A 20,961-nucleotide genomic window follows, 5' to 3' on the forward strand; every position below is an offset into this window, starting at 1 on the left:
CTCGGCTGGCCTGGATCATCTGACTTGGACTCCTGGGGCTCATGTTGTGAGGCTAAAAACTGCAGTGCAGACATTTAGGTTCAGACTGGAAGCCAGGCTCAGAGACCCTCAGCCCTTGTGGGGTCTCGGAGGCTGGGCTCAAGCCCAAGTGTCTACACTGTAATTTTATAACCCTGCAGCACAAGCCACACAAGCCTCAATCAACTGACCCAGGATTTGAGAATAGAGACTTGGGTGTGTTTATGACAGTGTAGACATAATGCTACGCCATGTCCACACTGCAATGAAACACCCAGGGCTGCCCCATGCCAGCTCAGGCACCCGAGGCTTTGGCCATGGGGTGGTAAATTTGCAGTGTAGATGTCTCATCTCAGGCTCGATACTGGGCTCTGGCCCCCTCAAAGTTGGGAGGGAGTTTAGCAAGCAAAAAAAGTAAAACCACAATGAAGTATTACCCTGGACTCAATGGCACTTCTCCATTGATCTGTCTGCTTTGGGGCAGGGACAATAGCACATCCTGCTGCATTCATTATTTCATAGAGTGGTTTAGGATTTTCATTCTCAGACACTGGGCACAAAGCAGGACTCAACTCTCGGCATAAACTAAACGAGCTGCCCACAGATTCTGGCAGCCACAATGAGCATTTGGTGTGAGAGCTCAGACCTGCCCCTGTCCAAGAGGGAGGGGGTCATCCATGAGGGGACTGGACCACTGACCTACCAGCTCCTAACTCCCAAACGTTCAGTAACTCTGTTATCAGTGCCTGTGTGTGTAATTTAAACCATAAGAAAACCCACACTGGGCTAGACCAAAGGTCCTTCTGACAACAGCCAAGAGCAGGTGCCCCAAAAGCCACTCAACAGGTCACCACTGGCAGTTATTATCCCTGCCTCAAAAGCAGACAGACCAATGGAGAACTGCCATGAGTCCAGGGTAATACTTCCCTGCGGTTTTACCATTTCCACTTGCTAAACTCTCTCCCAACCTTCTGGGCTCCTAGACCTATCCTAATGTTATGTCTACACTATGATTAAAACACCCAGGTCACCTGTCTCAAAGCCCAGGTCAGCTGACTCAGGGTTATGGGACTTGGACTGCAAGACTATAAAATTACAGTGCAGACATATGGACTTGAACCCAGGCTTCAGTGTGAACACAAATATCTGCACCACAGTTTTTAGCCTCTCAGCTTTAGCTCCATGAGCCCAAGTCAGATGACACAGGCCAGCCATGCTGCCATCTTTATCCCAGGAGAGATGGATTCTAAGAGTACGTTCCCATTGCAATGGAAGCCCAGGTGTGGCACGCTGTGCTCAAAGCAGCACCCTGCAAGCCCCATATTCACCACTCTCATATAGTGATGATACGTTTTGAACAACGTCTGCCTAGCGAGGTATCATTTCAAAAATCTTGAAGTGTTCATCTGTTGAACCTTAACGTCTTCTTGCATTCTATGCGCTCACATTGGTTTGGGAAGTTATGAAGTTTGCTCTGTGTGCATTACAGAACTATATTATGAGGTTGGGAAATGCCCCCCACCAGCCGTTCAGATGCAAAAATGGAGGAGCCAGACTCTCTGCTGGCCCATTAAAGGTGGCTACAGTCCCAAGGACTATCCCAGGAACCGTGTACAATGCAGACTTCGCCGAAATAACACAGCAACAATGGACACTGCTTGACTCACATCATAGCAAAGGAGCTTTCTAGAAAGTTGGAAGAAACTATGAAAGAGGGGAAGAGACATCATGACTTGGCATCTCTCCCCCACAAATCAACAGCTGGAAACACACCTGGATGACAAAACTGATTCATAAATCGGATGATAATAATAATAATACATTCAATCCAAAGTCCCCAAATAGCTAGTATTGGTTTTTCAGCTGAAAATTTTCAGTCTGGGGAATTTTGTTTTCCCAGTCAGACCTTGCCAAGGAAAACTGGGAGAAAATGTTTGAGTTGCCTCCTTCAGAACAGCTTAGCCTAGACACTCTAGCTGTGGGTCACTGTCATGGCCTTGCTGAGAACTGGGGTATTTTAATAATTTGGGGAGGTCTCAGGGTGTTTGGGGGAGATTATGAGGCTTTTACCTTTTGAGATAAAAACTAAGACATACAGGACTAGAGCATTTTTTTTTAGAAATCTGAGATTTAGGCATTTTATTTAAAGCAAGGGGGTTTCTGAACAGGCTTTTGTTTGCAAGAAGCAACATTGTTTGATCTGTCATTGTACCAAAGGGGGAGATGGCTGTCTAGAAAGGAAGAATGAAGACTAAATGCATCCTTTGAGGATGGAATTTGAACCCGTGCATGCAAAGCACAACAGATTAGCAGGCCATCACCTTAACCACTCGGCCACCTCATCTGAGATGTCAGAAAATGGACAGGATGAGATATCTAAGGCCAGCAGAGATAGGGACACTAAGGTGTTTTTAAATACTAAGTGGAAGCAGGGGCTGAATGAGCTCCCCCATCACACCTAGTGACCAGCTGTGGGAAAGGCTTCAGGAACAGACCGTGTTTGCATAGACACACCTACTCCGCCTAGGTATGCATGGGGCCGCTTCCCCAAAATGACCAGTTTTAGCTGGTGGCGGGTTACAAATCACATTAGCACTGAGTGGTATGAAATGTTATTATCCTTCCTGCATGAGTGAAGGGCAGCAGAACATACTTAGTCGGTCCTGATGGGTGAGGAATAGCTTTTATTGGACTGCATAGAAGTGATTCAGAACGTCACCCTAAAGCAGTGGTCCCCAAACATTTTACAATGTGTCCTCTTATCCATGGCTGTGGGCCCTCGGAGCCACAGTTGAAAACTGGGGCTGGGAGTGGGGTGTTGCTTGCTGAAGAGAGGGGTGCAGATGGGGTAAGGGGGTCGAGGCCGAGCTGGCAATCAGGGGCCCAGGCTGAGGGTGGGGTTGGAAAAGAGCTGGGACAGAGTGGGGCTGACTGGTGCTCCCTCCATGGGGGCTGGCTCAGCCCCTGAGGTGCCCCTATGAATCTTCCTCTGTGTCCCCCTAGGAGTCATGCCCCACATTTTGGGGACCACTGAACCCTACACGCTAAGCAGGGGCTAGTGATGCCAAAGCCCAGGGAAAGGGAGAACAAGTGCAGGGGCCCGAGCACTGGAACGAGGCCTCCTCACTTCTGTCTGTGGCTCTGCCCCCTGCCACATCTTCCACCCACGGCCCCATCCACTTTCACCTCTGTTCCACCCCTTCCCCCACTAGCCCCACCCTGTCACTCCTTTACCCCTGCCCCGCTGTGGCCCCAAGACCAGAGAAGCTCTGTGCCCCGGCTGCAGCCCTCGGGCCCTAGCACGGAGTGAGAGCTCCTCCAGCCCTGGGGCTGACATGGGGGAGACTTTTCCAGGGGGACCTAATTTCTCCAGGGCCCCTAGTCATGGGCTTCACTGCCCCTTGGTGACACAAGGTTTGGGGAGGCTGAGCCCCCCTGAGCCTCCATTATGTACTGTCCAGGCTACCGCTGCTCAGTGTGTGGCCAGTCTCTCTGTGTTCTCTGCTGTTTGTGCTGGGGAGCCTGGCTGGCCTTAGGGGTGGGGCCCCCGGCAGCCGCCCAGGACTTCAGGGGGTCAAAGGGCACTGTGTGCCAGTGCAAAGGTGCTCACTGCTCTCCCCTGCCCCAGTGCTCCTCCATGGCCCCATAGGGGGTTGGGGGGAGAGAGGAGCAACACTATGTGCTCCATACGTCCTGGTCACTTTCCCCACCTGGGCTGTGCTGTGAGGAGAGCATCAGAAGCTCCTGCTCTCTGCCCTCCCCTTATGCAGCCTGGCTGAGGAAAGTGACCCGGATGCAGGGAACTCAGATGATGTCACTTCTTGCCCCTGCACCCCACCCCCGCAGCCCCTAGGGGTGCCCGTAGGAGCAGCGTTCCAGGGAGGAGCGAGCAGCAATGCCAGCTGCTCCATGCACACAGGTCACTGTCCCCACGTGGGTGCAGGAGGGGGTGCAGGGGTTAAGGGTGAAGGGGGTGCAGCAGAGGGGCAGTGGCTGGTAGCACAGGAAGGGAGTGTGGGACTTAAGGGCAAAGGGGACACAATGTAGGGGTTAGGGCACAGGAGGGGGCAGGAGATAGGGGTGAAGGAGGTGCAAGGGTTGGGAGTGCAGGAGCTGGGGGGAAAGGGGGAGGGGGATCGTCCAGGGGCGATGGGGAACTGCTAAAGTACAAGTTTTGCCCAGGGCACCATTTCCCCTAACTCTGGTCCTTGATAACATTTCTTGCTGGGAGGGGGAGGGGAGAGAGATGAGGCGTTTTCTCTCTGTTTCTTTCCTCTCCATTTTCTGCTCCTTCCTTCAATTCCAGAAACCTCCCTTGTGTTTCAGACTGTGCAGTGACGCCCTCCCTACCCCAGGCCTCTGGAGCCTTTGGAGCCGAAAGATCCCAGGAGCTGAGGAGGAATCCAGGGGTGAGTAGCTGGCAGGAAGGAGTCCTAGCAGCTCTTCTGGGAGTGCAGGGGAGAAATGACTCCCCCTTCTCTAGATTCTCCCCATGGGGCTCTGGGGAGCAGGGAGCGTTTTGTGATAAATTCCATCCAACATCCCCCTTTGATCCAAGCTGAGGGACATCTCAGCTCTGCACGTTCCCTTTGGTAGCACCAAACAGGGGATGTTTTCCACTACCTAGGAGACCCAGCCAGGGACTGATGTGCTGGAGATATGTTGGGAAAGGAACTGTCTGAATTCTCAAGGCAGGAGACGAACAATCTACAGCGACATCATTAACCACAAACACACTCTAACCATGATCCAGCCAGTAGGGAAATGGGCAGGAATTCTTGCTGTTCAGCCATGGCCACATGTACAGAGCTGCACAGCAGTGAGTGTGCTGGGGAAGCTGGTCTGAGCAAACAATTGGAAATGCCCCTTCAGTGAGAACAGAACCAGAGTGTAGAAAGGCCCCTGTGTTAAGTGGTTGTGGCTGAGGGCTTAGGGAGCTGGGGTATGACAGCATAGGGGTCTTTCTGTGGAGGTTTGATTTTTGCCAGCTAGGAAAGGCTGGTGTGTGGTGTCTTCATGGCTGTACTTTCAGTGATGCAGGTTTCTCTATCTCATTGTTCCATGGGCATCCTATCAGATTGCCAGCTGCTTTTCAACTGCAGTATGGAGACTGTTTGTGGGTGGGGAGAGAGAGGGTGTGTGTTGAAGTAGGTAAGACTGGATCATTATTTTCCCTACTTGAAAGAGGGAGAAGCTAAAGCTGAGAAAGGAGAATTGACTTCTCTTAGGTCTCACAGCCAGTCAGTGGCAGAGCTGGGAAAAGGACTCAGGAGCCCTGATTTTGAAACTAACCATCAGATCTTGAATTTCAGACATGGAATGACCTGAGAAAGTGCTCTCACATGAGCTCAAGACCAACAACAGTGCACAGTAATTATTCAGCAAGTATTTGAGGAGAACTGCAATGTTAGAGAGAATCACGAACTGCTCAGAGACCATTAATGCAGAGAAGCAGCAAAATTCTTCAAACATATGACTGGTTATGACTTATTTACTTGGTCGTAAAAGAGAAGAAAAAGGACCTGAGTCTCCTCCTTGTCAATAACCCCCTGCTCAGCCAATCAGGGTAGAGACTGAGGACAGGAGGCTGAGGGTTCTCACCAGAGGCCAAAGGACGGCCCAGGTCACTGGTGGGGATCATTGCCCGAGCACTATCTCAGCTGCACATTTTTGGGTGGACCTCCCAGAGTGGGAGCTACAGAGCACTCCCCCGCAACACACACACACACACACTTTACTCTTGGTGTTGGGAGGGGAACAGGTGAAAGGACAAAAGAAGCAAGAGACAAAGAGAAAGGAGGGAGGGATGGATGGAGGAAAAGGTGAAACAAAAAGGACAAACCCTAATGTCCCTAGTGATTCTAAGGGAGAAAATCTCAGATATGGAATAAAATTCAGCCTCCTTAAGCTCGTGTTTTCCATGCCTAGAATTCAACTGTCACCAGATGGATCCGACTGAACAGGTTTCAAACCTTGAGGAGGCTCTTACCTTCTAAACAGGGATGGCTGTTTTCTAGTAAAATCAGGCAAAGGGAAGGAGAAAACTTGAAAGAAGTTCCTCCTGGCGCTCACGTATGTGAACCCGAATACTCTCTCAGTCCTCAAAGAGAGACCTGGAGAAGGAGACTTGCTGAAGCAAAGCCACAGGGGTCTCTGAGGTTTCCTTGGCCCCTCGCCGCCTCTCCTGCCTGGCTGATGTCAGCATCTCTCTGTGAGGTCATCACCTCCCCACAACCTTTGACCAATAGTCTGAGGTCCTTCAAAAGGCTTTTGTGATATCATTGCCACATCCCTCCCTTGCTGTGCTAATGTCCTGCCCCTGGCCAGGCACTTTGGAGGTTTGAGCTACTCCCTGTGGATCACTCCACTCAAGGAGCGTTCGTTCTAGGAAGCAAGCCAGTAGTTTTGGATCATCTGCAAATTTTGTCACCTCACTGTTCAGCAGATCATTTATGAATATGTTGACTAGTCCTGGTCCCAGTACAGACACCACTAGTTACCTGTTTCCATCCTGAAAACTGACCATTTAGTCCTACCCTTTGTTTCCTATCTTTTAACCAGTTATTGATCCATGTGAGGACCTTCCAGAGGTGAAAGTAAACCGGTATGTTATGGTATGGGGTACTGGCAAGAGCCAGTACGCTGTGCCAGCCCGGCCCGTCTTCCCCAGGCTGGTGATTTAAAGGGCCCACGGCTCCCTGCTGCAGTTGGACCCCGGACCCTTTAAATCACCTCCCGAGCCCCCCTGCTGGAGTCCTGGGGAGCAAATCACTGCAGTGGATGCTGCTCTCTCCCACTCTGCGAACACAGAGCAGGGGTAGCAGAAGCTTCCTTACAGTGGGGGGGCACTGTTATCTGAACTGTGGCACCCCCATGACACTCCTTCCCTAAGGACCCCCACTCACAGCACCTCTTCCCTCGAGGCCACACCCACAGAACGCCTCTTCCCCAAGACTGCACCCTTCCCCCCCCTCGATCATTTGTCCTAACAGCCAGTAAAGCGTGGTGGAGCCATGGCCCTCTAACCCCCCTGTTCCAGCACCCCTGACACAGAGCTAAGCAGGCAGCAGCGTGTACGTGTATGTGTGTGTGTGTGACAGAGAGTGCTGTGCTGTGCTGAGCTGAGCCAGTGAGAGAAGGGGGGCTGATGTCGGGGCTGTCCCCTGCCTCAGGACTGGTTGCTTCCAGCAGCTGTCTGAACTTAGAGACAGTGTGCCGACACACTCACTCTTCTGCAACACACACACTGTCTCTCCTCCCCACACACACATGCTCTCTACCCCAGCACGCACATTGCAGTTGAAAAGCAGCTGGCAATCTAGTAGGATGCCCATAGAACAATGGTATAGAAAACTGTATCATGTGATGCTGTACCAGCCTGTGAGGCTTTGCAAACCCTTCCCAAAGCACCCTGCAGCCAGTTGCACAGTGGGATAGCTACCACAATGCACTGCTCTCTGTGGCCATCCAAGAGACGCTAGCATGGATGTGCTCTGGTGACACAGGATGGACATGCAACAGCTGTTCAATTAAAACACTTTTACTAAAGTCACATCCCCCTTTATTGTAGGCCTAGCATGAATGTGAGACAAGACCCAGCTCCATTGAAATTAAAGGACCACAACTTCCTCCACTGTTGGTAGGACTGGAACCTGTGCAGGGAGCCCACAATGGACTTCTAGCCCATTGCCTTAACCACTTGACCACAACTATGTGCTTGACATGGGGCTCTCACTGCACTCTAGTTCTGTTCTCACTGAGTGATCAATTCCAGTTGTTTCCTCAGACCAGCTTCCACAACACACACACTGCTGTGCCGTTGTGTAAGTGTGTCCATGGCTGAACAGCAAGAATTCCTGCTCCTTTCCCTTCTGGCTGGAGCATGAGGAGAGTGTGTTCATGGCTAATGACGTTGCTGTAGCTTGTCCATTTCCTGCCTTGATCATTCAGACAGTCCCCTTCCCTTCATATCCCCAGGGCTTTGCCAGGAGGTTGATGGCTCCTTTCTTTCCTCACCCTGGGGTAAACTCAGCTTTTTATTCCATCCTTGATGTTTCAAGGAATAACAACAGATGGCCAAAGAAAGAGGTGGACAGGGTGGGTCTCAGGGGAGGGGTAGAGAGATGTGGGTGGTGGGCAGGGCCGGCCTCAGGGGAGGGATCAGAGAGGTACAAGCAGTGGGCAGGGCAGGTCTCAGGTGAGGGTCAGAGAGGTGCAAGTGGTGGGCAGGGCAGGTCTCAGGTGAGGGTCAGAGAGGTGCAAGTGGTGGGCAGGGCTAGTCTTAGCGGAGGGGGCAGAGAGGTGTGAGCGATGGGCAGGGTGGGTCTCAGGGGAGGGGGCAGAGAGGTACGAGCAGTAGGCAGGGCAGGTCTCAGGGGAGGGGCAGAGGTGTGGGTGGTGGGCAGGGTGAGTCTCAGGGGAGGGGGCAGAGAGGAGTGGGTAGGGTGAGTCTCAGGGGAGGGGGCAGAGAGGAGTGAGCAGTGCGGGTCTCAGGGGAGGGCTCAGAGAGGTGTGGGCAATGGGTAGAGTGAGTCTCAGGGGAGGGCGCAGAGAGGTGTGGGCAGGGCAGGTCTCAGGGGAGGGGCAGAGAGGTGTGGGCAGTGCGGGTCTCAGGGGAGGGCTCAGAGAGGTGTGGGCAATGGGTAGAGTGAGTCTCAGGGGAGGGCGCAGAGAGGTGTGGGCAGGGCAGGTCTCAGGGGAGGGGCAGAGAGGTGTGGGCAGGGCGGTCTCAGGGGAGGGGGCAGAGAGCTGTGGGCAATGGGCAGAGTGAGTCTCAGGGGAGGAGGCAGAGAGCTGTGGGCAATGGGCAGAGTGAGTCTCAGGGGAGGAGGCAGAGAGGTGTGGGCAGTGCGGGTCTCAGGGGAGGGGGCAGAGAGGTGTGGGCAGGGGGGTCCCAGGGGAGGGCTCAGAGAGGTGTGGGCAATGAGCAGGGTGAGTCTCAGGGGAAGAGGCAGAGAGGAGTGGGTATGGTGAGTCTCAGGGGAGGGGGCAGAGAGGTGTGGGTAATGGGCAGGGTGAGTCTCAGGGGAGGAGGCAGAGAGGTGTGGGCAGCAAGCAGACCTTGGGGTAGAGGGTGGAGAGGCGCGAGGAGGCCTTGGGGGAGGAGAGGAGCGAGCGAAAGGTGAACCAGCAGGCCTCAGCCAAAGAGGAAGAGCAGGTGTGGGAAGTGGCCAAATGGGAGTGAGGGCAGAGCACAGGTGGGGCCTCATATGGAGGAGAATGAGTGAAGGGGGTGGAGTGGGGGGACAGCACCTTGGTCTGGGCAGGGCTGCCCACAGGATTCAGGGGGCCTGGGGCAAAACAATTTCGGGGCCCCTTCCATAAAAAAAAGTTGCAATACCATAGAATACTATATTCTCATGGGGGCCCCTGCAGGGTCTGGGGCAAATTGCCCCACCTGCCCCCCCTCTGGGCGGCCCTGCCCTCAGCCTCTTCTTGTAACTCCTCTGTCCCCTAATCATTTTTGTTGCCCTCCCCTAAACTCTCTCCAATTTGTTACTGTATTGGGGGAGGGGTGCAAAATCTGGACGCAATGCTCCAGATGTGGCCTCACCAGTGCTGAATGGAGGGGAATAATCACTTCCCTCCATCTGCTGGCAACGCTCCTACTAACCTAGCCCAATATGACCAGTTCCCCATATTGAATGCAGACACAGCAATATTTGATAAATTGGTTCCTGTCCATTCAGGAGGTTATTTCCCACCTATTTATAAATAATGAAGATGCTCTAAGTGGAGGGGAGAGAGCTGTTCCGTCCGTGCAGTTAATCCATCTCCCCGAGAGGTGGTAGCTATGTCACTGGGGGAAGCTATGCTGGTGTATGTGCAAGCTGTGATGTCTACATGTATATATAAAGTTTAATCAAACCCCATTTTTAAAACCCCTGTGGTCTGGGAATAGAAAAGGAGCTCTCTGAGGCAGAGCCAGTCCTTCAAAATCCTTAACATCACTGACTTGCCTTTGTAAATGTCATGGGGGTATAGCTCAGTGGTAGAGTGCTTAACTACAGATCAAGTAATCCTTGGTTCAAATCTAAGTGCTCCCTTACAAACTTGTTCTTTCAACAAAAGTGATTCTATTTCCAGTATGTTCAAGAGCTCCACTAAACAGGGGTCCCTGCAATGAATAGACACATTCAATGTTTTCCTGTGCAAATGAATAAAAACCTAGCAAACATGTTCCTCTGCTGAAATCAGTTCCAATCCTCTAAGTGTCTGGGTTTGTTTTCATCAATTAAACAAAGGCACCTGAAGTCACATTTGCAGCTCCTTGGCCTCCATGGGCTACAATGTGCAGAAGAACAAGAACCACATCCACTTGGGAGGAATGGACTAGTTTCTATTACATTTGGTAAATAAGTTGCCACTCGGACTGAAAACTCTATTGGAGATGGATAGGAGCCTGTTACAAAAATAAAATAACCAAGATTTACCAAACTCCCTGTGACACATTCAAACCTCTCTTTGCGCACACAGTATCAATTGGGGCTCTAACAAATGTTAACCTTTCTGTAACACAGATCATTATTCCTTGTAACTTTCAGATGCATTCAAATGGCAGCTGTTTACAGGTCATGGGCTGCTAGTTCATGAGCAGGAGCAGAGTCTCTGTAAGTTTACCAACCATAGAGCTTGTTATGTCTGCATCTAAGTAAGTGCAGAGTTATTTCAATGGCTCCTACACTGATATCTCCTGCCCCTTCTGGCTGGTTAATTGCACTATTTGGAACCTGCTCCTAAAATTGCACCCTTTCTGGGAGTGAGTCAAAACTGCCCAAGGAAACCCCATTGGGTTTCAAGGGCAGTTCAGGCAAGGAGGTGATGGGACAGCACAAGGGTCTCAGAGCTTCTCTTTTATCGGGCCAGAGGCTGCTATTAGCATGACTGTGGGGTTCTATTCCTAGCTGTAGGAGGAAAGGGGTGTCTAGTGAATTAGAAGTGAGGGCCTAGAAGTCAAAGAGAAAACATCTCCCTTTTCAGCTTCAATGCTTATTGAACAAGAACATGGCTTCTCAGGTTTCAGAAGAGCAGTTGTGTTAGTCTGTTTCCTCAAAAAGAACAGGAGTATGTGTGGCACCCTAGAGACTAACAAATTTCTTAGATTCTGTTGCCATCATGTGGCCATTTCATTTCACTTCTTATTGTTAAAAGGTTTGGGTACTTCACACAGAAACGTTATTTCCTTGGGAAAGACGGAGAAGTGGAAGCTGCATTGATTTAATCCTCTGAAAATTAAATAAGGATTAAAATATTCCCCAGACAGCTCAGTCCCAACCGTTCTCCCTCTGCTGCCAGTGAAGCTCAGTTCTGTCCCACGGCCCCAAGAACTGCTAGGTGAAAGTCCTGGGTCTGATGTGCAGTAAGGAAAAAAAAAGATAATGGATGTACCCTATCTCCTAGAACTGGAAGAAACCATTGAATCCAGCCCTTTCCTTCATTGGCCAAACCAGACAGTCTCTACGTAAAAGAATAAATGGACACAAATCAGATGTCAAGAATAATAACATTCAAAAGCCAGTTGGAGAATACTTCAATCTCCCTGGTCACTCGATTACAAACCTAAAAGTCGCAATATTACAACAAAAAAACTTCAAAAACAGACTCCAACAAGAGACTGCTGAATTGGAATTAATTTGCAGACTGGACACCATTAAATTAGGCTTGAAGAAAGAGTGGGAATGGATGGGTCATTACACAAAGTCAAACTATTGCTCCATGTTTATTTGCCCCCTACTGTTACTCACACCTTCCTGTCAACTGTTGGAAATGGACCATCCTATCACTGCAAAACAGATTTTTTCTCCTGCTGATAGTAGTTCACCTTAACTGATCACTCTCTTTATAGTGTGTATGGCAACACCCATTTTTTCATGTTCTCTGTGTGTGTGTATACATCCAATGAAGTGGGTTTTAGCCCAGGAAAGCTGATGCTCAAATAAATTTGTTCATTTTCTAAGGTGCCACAAGTACTCTTCCTTCTTTTTCCAGATAAATTAATGGAGGTTAAGTCCATGAATGGCTATTAGCCAGGATGGGTAAGGAGTGGGATCCCTAGCCTCTGTTTGTCAGAGTGGTGATGGATGGCAGGATAGAGATCACTTGATCATTACCTGTTAGGTTCAGTTCTTCTGGGGCACCTGGCATTGGCCACTGTTGGCAGATAGGATGTGGAGTTGGATGGACCTTTAGTCTGACCCAGTATGGTCATTCTTATGTTTTTATGAAGGGAGGGGCAAAATCCTGTGACAGAGTTTCTGTAGTGTAGTGGTTATCACGTTTGCCTAACATGTAGAAGGTGTCTGGTTTGAAAGCAGGCAGAAACATGAGGGCTTAATTTTCCCAGCTCCTACTGGCCTGTCCCTACTGTTGTAGGAGCAGTAGTGATTTCTATGATCAAAAGGTCTCTTATACTTCCCCTGCTCCCACTTTTGTCTCCTCTCCCTCTCTCAATGCCCGTGAAGTGGCTTTACCCTTCTCGCTCCCTCCTGGACTACTCGAGGGATGAATGGGCTGGTAGAAGAGCAGAAAAGCTTCCAGGCAGACAAGGTGTCTGGGACTCTAATTAGGCAGCACTCACACACCCAGAGCATGGACACTGCCCAAGGTGGAGTGTGACCAACCAGATGCAGCCAAGTCATCTCTAGTTGCAGACCATTAGGTGCAGGTCCTTAAAAGGAGAAGGGGCCATGTGCTCAGGAGAGCACTCACAAACTTGTACCTCCAGTGAATGCCCTTTGCCCGGACCGCCTGGCCAGTGGTTCTCTGCGTTGTATTTCATTGTGCCTCAGGAAGACTTACCTTCATCGCACCGTCCATAGCTGTGCTGTGGGACACTTACCTTGCAGAATCCTGACGTGTTCAGTGCTGTGCCTGTCCTGGGAGCGTGAGTATGCGAGTGTGAGTGTGACACTCCCCTACTTCTTCTTTTGAGCTTAGCTGTCAGTATAATAAATGTGCTGCTTTCTGCCAAACTCTGGTGGGTCATTAGTCCTCCCTACACTTACTAGCTAGCCCAATTTTGGGTAACACCTGCGATAAACTCAACTCCACAGGATAGAGGGTGGTGAAATGAGCTGAGAAAAAGCCTTAGCTTCAGTATCTCCCATACGGTCCATGCTGGAGCTCTTTTTTGATTCTAGGATTGCATGGTCACCTGTGCTGATCGGTGCTCCACGCTGGGCAAACAAGAAATGAAATTCAAAAGTTCATGGGGCTTTTCCTGTCTACCTGGTCAGTGCATCCAAGTTCAGATTGCTGTCCAGAGTGGTCACAATGGTGCACTGTGGGATAGTGCCCGGAGGCCAATACCATCGAATTGCAGCCACACTAACTCTAATCCGATATGGCAATACCAATTTCAGTGCTACTTCCCTCGTCAGGGAGGAATACAGATATTGGTATTAAGAGCCCTTTATATCGATATAAAGGGCTTTGTTGTGTGGACGGGTGCAGGGTTAATGCAATTTAATGCTGCTAAATTCAATATAAACTCGTAGTGTTGACCAGGCCAGTGAGAGCAGCAGGTTTCCCCTATTGTTTCTTGCACTTGTTTTCTTCACTAGCTTTTCCTCTGCACCAAGTTGCTCTTGTTCTTTGTGAGCCTGGGTAGTTCAGTTAGCAGAGCATCAGGCTTTTAATCTGAGGGTCCAGAGTTCAAGTCCCTGGTCAGGTGATAAACTACTCACCAAGCTCTTGACTGTCTTTTTGGAGTCCTCTTTGATGTTACTTTTTCTCTTCAGGATTTTCCCTTTCCTCAGAAGGGCCTTATTCTGTGTCGGTTTGAAGGGGCAACTTCCTGACAGCCCCTTTGTCCTTGCAGCCTGGAGGAATAAAGGCCTCTGGGCATATAGCCTGTTCCTTCCCTGCACACACACATACAAACACGCAGAATATCCCTAAGGAACTAGAATCACCTGCTGCCTTCCCCTGTACTGCTGGATCCCCAAACGAGGATGCTCTTCAGCCTAAACCCATGTCGCCTCTTTTCCCAGTGCCCCTCAGTCCCAACCCTTAGTCTCTCCTATGCACACTGCTCCTCACTCCCAACCAGAGCCTACTCCTCTTCACCCTTCTCCTCTGTCCCAACCCACAGCCCCCTCCTTCCCTCCAGCAGCAGGTGCTTTAGACCCCCACCTCAGGAAGATTTTCTTGCAAGGTTTCATGTATGAATCTGCATGTGGATTTTACGGTAAGTTGGAAATATGTTGGGTTGCTTGCCGAAATGATCACTTTTGGCTGGTGTTGGATTCCCAGTCTCCTTGTTATTGGGGCAGGAGAAATAAAGCATTGTTATCCTTGTTGTGTGAATTGAGGGCAGCACAACTGTACTTGGCAGACCCCGATTGAGGGACTCACTCTCAATTCAATAGCACTTGCTAGGCAGTGGACAGGGGTTCCAAAGCCAAGTGGGCTGGGTCCTAATACTAAAATTTAGATGTTAGACCAACTTTAGGATAGGGTGGGTGTGGAGGGATGAGTGAGTCCCTAGACAGCATAGTGAGTACAGTGCCTTCTTATTTTCCCTCTCTTCCACCCAGGATGGTAGGTGAACTCTACAGAGGCACCTCTGGGCTTGCACTGACTAAGGACAACAGCTGTGAGTAGGGTGCAGAGAGGGGATGGCTCATGTTAAAGGACTTTTGGTTGCTGGACTTAACAAACCGTAGGACAAAGGACACTGCCCAGCTTATTTGGGGGTGGGTCTTTTCCTCATTGTTTATGTGTTGGGGCTCCTGACATGACCTCTGCTAACCCTGGGCTAACGTTGCAATGTAGACATACCCTGAGAGGGCATCTATACTATGACAAAATCCCTGTGGCCTGTCTGGCCTGGATGATCTGATTTGGATTCCTGGGACTCAGACTGGAATCTAGACTCAGAGACCGTCACCCCTCCTGGGGTCTCGGAGGCTGGGCTCAAGCCCAAGTGTCTACACTGTAATTTTATAACCCTGCAGCACAAGCCCCACAAGCCTCAATCAACTGACCCAGTGTTTGAGAATAGTGACTTGGGTGTGTTAATGGCAGTGTAGACATAATGCTAGGCTATGTCCACACCGCATGAAACACCCATGGCTTTCCCGTGCAAGCTCAGGCTCCCAGGGCTTGGGCTGTGGGGTGGTAAATTTGCAGTGTAGATATCTTGGCTCAGGCTGAATACCGGGCTCTGGACTCCACAAGGTTGGGAGGGAGTTTAGCGAGCAAAAAAGGTAAAATGGCAGTGGAGTATTACCGCGGACTCAATGGCATTTCTCCATTGGTCTGTTTGCTTTGAGGAAGGAACAATAACACGTCCTGCTGCGTTCATTATTTCAAAGGGCGGTTTAGGATTTTCATTCTCACACACAGTGCATGAAGCAGGACTCAATCCTCGGTGGAAACTAAATGAGCTGTTCACAGATTCTGGCAGCCACAATGAGCCATTTGGTGTGAGAGCCCAGACCTGCCCCTGCCCCAGAGGGATGGGGTCATCTGCAAGAAGCTTGGAACACTGACCTATCAGCTCTTCACTCCCAAACTTTCAGTAACTCTATTGTCAGTGCCTGTGAGTGTAATTTAAACCATGACAACAGCCATCCTAGGCTGGACCAAAAGTCCTTCTAGCTCTGTGTTTTGTCCTCTGACAGTAGCCAATACCAGGTGCCCCAAGAGTTAATCAACAAAGGATCACTGGGAGTTGAACCCAGGATCTCCTGTTTATAAAACAGGGGCTTTAACCAGCTAAGCCATGGTACCTTCCTGTAACTAGAGTACAGTGTCTGCTCACACCTGACTCCCTGCCATCCCCACCGGGGCCTGATAAGCTTTGCATGTGTTTGGATTCTGCAAAGCAGAGGAGCAGGTGAGGTTTTCCTTGCAGGTTGTGTGTGTGTGAATCTTTGGCCAGTTCTGCATTACAAAGTTATTTCAGCATCATTATATTGCTCAGATGTGTGAAAAACACACAACGCTCCCTTGGTTGGCCGCTTGTGGCTGGTGTACATGCTGCTATGCCACGTCCGGCAACAAAACTGCCCTGTTTTGGTGACAAAATAAAACCACCTCAATGAGAGGTCTAGAGCTTTTTGCATCAAACTTAAAGTGACAAATTGTCAGTGTAAATGCTGCTGGTCGTTATATCACCATAACTGGCCTCCACCAGTATCCCATAATGCCTGCCGTGAACTCTCCTGCCCTGCATTCCTGCTACAGAGGCTGGGCCCCTCCCCTTTCATAGCTCCAGAAAGTTCTAACAGCTGAGCCGCTATCTACACTGGGATTAGGTTGATATACTGCATTGCCAGCCTAAGTAATGTAATTAGACCAACCTAATTTTGTAGTGTAAACCTGTCCAAAGAATCCCACACACACCTTGGGAGCAAAACTTCACCTTCTCCTCTGCTTTACAGAAGCCAAACACTAGCAACACTTGTCAGGACGCAGTGGGGATTGGCAGAGAGTCAGGTGTGGGCAAGCACAATGCTTTAAATAACAGCAGACACCATGGCTTAGTTGGTTAAAATACCTCTTTTGTAAACAGGAGATCCTGGGTTCAACTCCCAGTGGTGTCTTGGGGAGTGGCTTTTAGGGCACCTGGTATTGGCTACTGTCAGAAGACAAGATTCAGAGCTAGATGGACCTATGGTTTAAATTACACTCACAGGCACTGATGATAGAGTTACTGAATGTTTGGGTGTTAAGAGCTGATAGGTCAGTAGTCCAGTCCCCTCAATGTGGTTTTACCATTTCCACTTGCTAAACTCCCTCCAAACCTCTATAAAATTACAGTGCAGACATATGGGCTTGAGCCCAACCTCTGAGGCCCGGTGAGGGTTTCTGAACCCAGGCTTCAGTGTGAACACAAATATCTGCACCACAGTTTTTAGCCTCTGAGCTTTATGTCCATGAGCCCAAGTCAGATGACCCAGGCCAGCCATGCTGCCATCTTTATCCCAGGAGAGATGGACTGTAAGGGTACGTCTCCATTGCAATGGAAGCCCAGGTGTGGCACACTGTGCTCAAAGCAGCACCTGGAAGCCCCATATTCACCACTCTCATATAATGATGACATGGTTAGTACAAAGTCTGCCTGGTGAGGAATCATTTCAAAAGTCTTGATCTGTTGAACATTAATATCTTGTTGGATTGTGTGTGCTCGCATTGGTTGAGAAGTTATGAAGTTTTGCTATGCGTGCGTTACTGAGATATGTCATGAGGTTGAGAAATGCTCACCACCAGCCTTTCAGGTGCGACAAAGGAGGAGCCAGACTCGCTGCTGGCCCATTGAAGGTATCCACATTCCCAAGGACTATCCCAGGAACCTTGTACAATGTAGGCTTCTCTGAGATAGCACAGAGACAATGGACACTGCTTGACTCACATCGTAGCAAAGGAGCTTCCTATCAAGTTGGAAGAAACTATGAAAGAGGGGAAGAGACATAGACTCATAGACTCTAGGACTGGAAGGGACCTCGAGAGGTCATCGAGTCCAGTCCCCTGCCCTCACTGCAGGACCAAATACTGTCTAGACCATCCCTAATAGACATTTATCTAACCTACTCTTAAATATCTCCAGAGGTGGAGATTCCACAACTTCCCTAGGCAATCTATTCCAGTGTTTAACTACCTTGACAGTTAGGAACTTTTTCCTAATGTCCAACCTAAATCTCCCTTGCTGCAGTTTAAGCCCATTGCTTCTTGTTCTATCATTGGAGGCTAAGGTGAACAAGTTTTCTCCCTCCTCCTGATGACACCCTTTTAGATACCTGAAAACTGCTATCACGTCCCCTCTCAGTCTTCTCTTTTCCAAACTAAACAAACCCAATTCCTTCAGCCTTCCTTCATAGGTCAAGTTCTCAAGACCTTTAATCATTGTTGTTACTCTTCTCTAGACCCTCTCCAATTTCTCCACATCTTTCTTGAAATGCGATGCCCAGAACTGGAAACAATACTCCAGTTGAGGCCTAACCAGAGCAGAGTTAAAGCGGAAGAATGACTTCCCGTGTCTTGTTTACAACACACCTGTTAATGCATCCCAGAATCACGTTTGCTTTTTTTGCAACAGTATCACACTGTTGACTCATATTAAGCTTGTGGTCCACTATGACCCCTAGATCTCTTTCTGCCATACTCCTTCCTACACAGTCTCTTCCCATTTTGTATTTGTGAAACTGATTGTTCCTTCCTAAGTGGAGCACTTTGCATTTATCTTTATTGAACTTCATCCTGTTTACCTCAGACCATTTCTCCAATTTGTCCAGATCGTTTTGAATTTTGAGCCTGTCCTCCAAAGCAGTTGCAATCCCTCCCAGTTTGGTATCGTCTGCAAACTTAATAAGCATACTTTCTATGCCAACATCTAAATCATTGATGAAGATATTGAACAGAGCCGGTCCCAAAACAGACCCCTGTGGAACCCCACTTGTTATACCTTTCCAGCAGGATTGGGAGCCATTAATAACTACTCTCTGAGTACGGTTATAGAGCCAGTTATGCACCCACCTTATAGTAGCCTCATCTAAACTGTACTTTCCTAGTTTATCTATAAGAATATCATGCGAGACCATATCAAATGCCTTACTAAAGTCTAGGTATATCACATCCATCGCTTCTCCCTTATCCACAAGACATCATGACTTGGCCTCTCTCCTCCACAACTCAGCAGCTGGAAACACACCTGGAGGAGAAAGACTGAACTGATTCAGAAATCAGAAGAGAATAATAACAATAATACTTTCAAATCAAAGTCTCCAAACAAACTAGTATTGGTTTTTCAGCAGAAAATTTTAAGTTTGGGGAATTTAGTTTTCTCAGTCAGACCTTGCCAAGAGAAGCAGGGAGAAAATGTTTGAGTTGCCTCCTTGAGAACAGCTTGGCCTAGAGACTAGCTCTGGTTCACTGCTCTGGCCTTGCTCGGGTTGAGGGTATTTTAATAATGTGGGCAGGTCCCAGGGTGTTTGGGGGAGATGATGAGGATGTTACCTTTTGAGATAAAAACTAAGAAATACACCACTAGAGAATTTTTTTTTAAAGAAAACTGGGATTTAGACATTTTATTTAAAGGAAGAGAGTTCTGAGTAGGTTTTGTTTGCAAGAAGCAACATTGTTTGATCTGTCATTGTACCAAAGGGGGAAAATGGTTTTTACAAAGGAAGGGTGAAGACTAAACACATGTGATAAGGAGGGGATTCAAACCTATTCATGCAGAGAACAATGGATTACTAGTCCAGCACCTTAACCATTTGGCCACCTCACCTGAGCTCTGATGAAAGAGACAGGAGGAGAAAACTAAGGCTAAGAGAGATAGGGACAATAAGGAGTTTTTAAATACTAAGCGGAAGCGGGGGCTGAATGAGCTCCCCCCCTCACATCTAGTGAGGAGCTGGGGGAAAGACTTCAGGAACAGACCATGTTTGCACAGATACACCTACTCTGCCTAGGTATGCAGCATCATGGGGCTGCTTTCCCAAAATGACCAGTTTTGGCTGGTGGTGGGTTACAAATCGCTTTAGGATTGAATGGAATGAAATGTTATTATCCTTCCTGTATGAGTGAAGGGCAGCAGAACATACCTAGTCTGTCCTGATGGAGGGGTGGGTGGGTGGATGAGGAATAGCTTTTATTGGATTTTGTAGAAGTGATTGAGGACATCACCCTAAAGCAGTGGTTCCCAAACATTTCACACTGTGCCCTCTTATCCATGGCTGTGGACCCTTGGAAGCCGCGGTCAAGAACGGAGGCTGGGAGTGGGGGTGTTGCTTGCTGGAGAGAGAGGTGCAGATGGGTAAGGGGGTCAAGGCCAAGCTGGAAGGCAGAGCCCCAGGATAAGGGTGGGGTTGGGGAAGAGCTGGGACAGAGTGAAGCTGCATAGTGCTTCCTTCATGGGGACTGGCTCAGGCCCTGAGGTGCCCCCAAGAATGTTCCTCTGTGTCCCCCTAGGGGTCATGCTCCACATTTTGGGAACCACTGAACCCTACTTGCTAAGCAGGGCTAGTGATGCCAAAGCCCAGGGAAAGGGAGAACAAGTGCGGGGCCCCCAGCACTGGAACCATGTGAAGGGGCTGCAGAAGAGGGGCACTGGCTGGTGGCACGGGGAGTTAAGGGCACAGGAAGGGGCAGGAGTTAGGGATGAACGAGGTGCAAGGGTTGGGCGTGCAGGAGCTAGCAGTAAAGGGGGAGTGGGGATCAGTCAGGGGCAATGGGGAAGTGGCAAAGTACAAGTTTTGCCCAGGGCACCATTTTCCCTAATGCTGGTCTGAGCAAACAATTGGAAATGACCCTTCAGTGAGACCAGAACCATAGTGTAGAAAAGCCCCTTTGTTAAGTGGTTGAGGCTGAGTGCTTAGGGAGATGGGTTTAAAAACAACAGGCATCTCTCTATGGAGGTTTGATTCTTGTTTGCTAGGCAAGATTGGTGTGTGGTGTCTGCATGGCTGTATTTTCAGTGTCTGATTACCCATGGTGTCACAGGGAGCCAAGTCTAGATATATTCAGAGGCTCTATGCCAGGGTTTCTCAAACTTCCTTTCACTACAACCCCCTTCTGCCAAAAAAAACTTACTACATGGCCCTGGAAAGAGGGACCAAGCCCCTCCACACTGAGCAGAGGCAGAGGAGGCAAAGTCTGAGCCCTGCCCCACTGGGGGAGGGTGAAAACCAGAGCCTGAGAGATTCAGCCCTGGGTGGTGGGGCTCAGACTTTTGGCTTCAGCCCCAGGCACCAACAAGTCTAATGCCAGCCCTGGCAACCCCATTAAAACAGGGTCACATCCCATTTTTAAAACCATCTGTGGTCTGGGAATGGCAAAGGACATCGATGAAGCAGGGTTTGTCCTTCAAAGTCCTGGAGATCATGATTCCATACACTTGCCATCATGGGGGTATAGCTCAGTGGTAGAGCGCTTGATTACAACTCATGTGGTCCTCAGTTCAAACTCCAGCGTTCTCTTAAAATTTTCTTTCTTTTT

At 49.4% G+C, this 20,961-nt stretch overlaps 1 protein-coding gene, 1 long non-coding RNA gene and 1 other non-coding gene across 5 annotated transcripts in view; all 3 read left to right on the forward strand.

The window, feature by feature from the left end:
- Positions 1-302: 302 nt before the first annotated feature.
- LOC127040991 (uncharacterized) overlaps positions 303-20,961 on the forward strand; it is a 49,628-nt gene continuing 28,969 nt past the window's right edge. The window contains exon 1 of the mRNA XM_050935508.1: positions 303-362. The gene's annotated coding sequence lies outside the window, so the exon portion shown is untranslated. The remainder of the gene's footprint in view (positions 363-20,961) is intronic.
- Positions 3,991-20,961, forward strand: part of LOC127040999 (uncharacterized) — a 341,937-nt gene continuing 324,966 nt past the window's right edge. For 2 of the 3 annotated variants that reach the window (XR_007771577.1, XR_007771576.1), the window contains exons 1-2: positions 3,991-4,427; positions 10,563-10,669. This is a non-coding gene — a long non-coding RNA (uncharacterized LOC127040999). Of the gene's footprint in view, positions 4,428-10,562; positions 10,670-12,479; positions 12,532-20,961 lie in introns of all 3 variants that reach the window. The other variant, XR_007771575.1, reaches the window with a different exon arrangement.
- TRNAC-ACA (transfer RNA cysteine (anticodon ACA)) lies at positions 9,993-10,064 on the forward strand. Its single transcript has one exon. It is a non-coding gene; the product is annotated as a tRNA-Cys (tRNA).

This window comes from Gopherus flavomarginatus (assembly GCF_025201925.1).
Source record: "Gopherus flavomarginatus isolate rGopFla2 chromosome 13 unlocalized genomic scaffold, rGopFla2.mat.asm SUPER_13_unloc_1, whole genome shotgun sequence".
NCBI lineage: Eukaryota > Metazoa > Chordata > Testudines > Testudinidae > Gopherus > Gopherus flavomarginatus.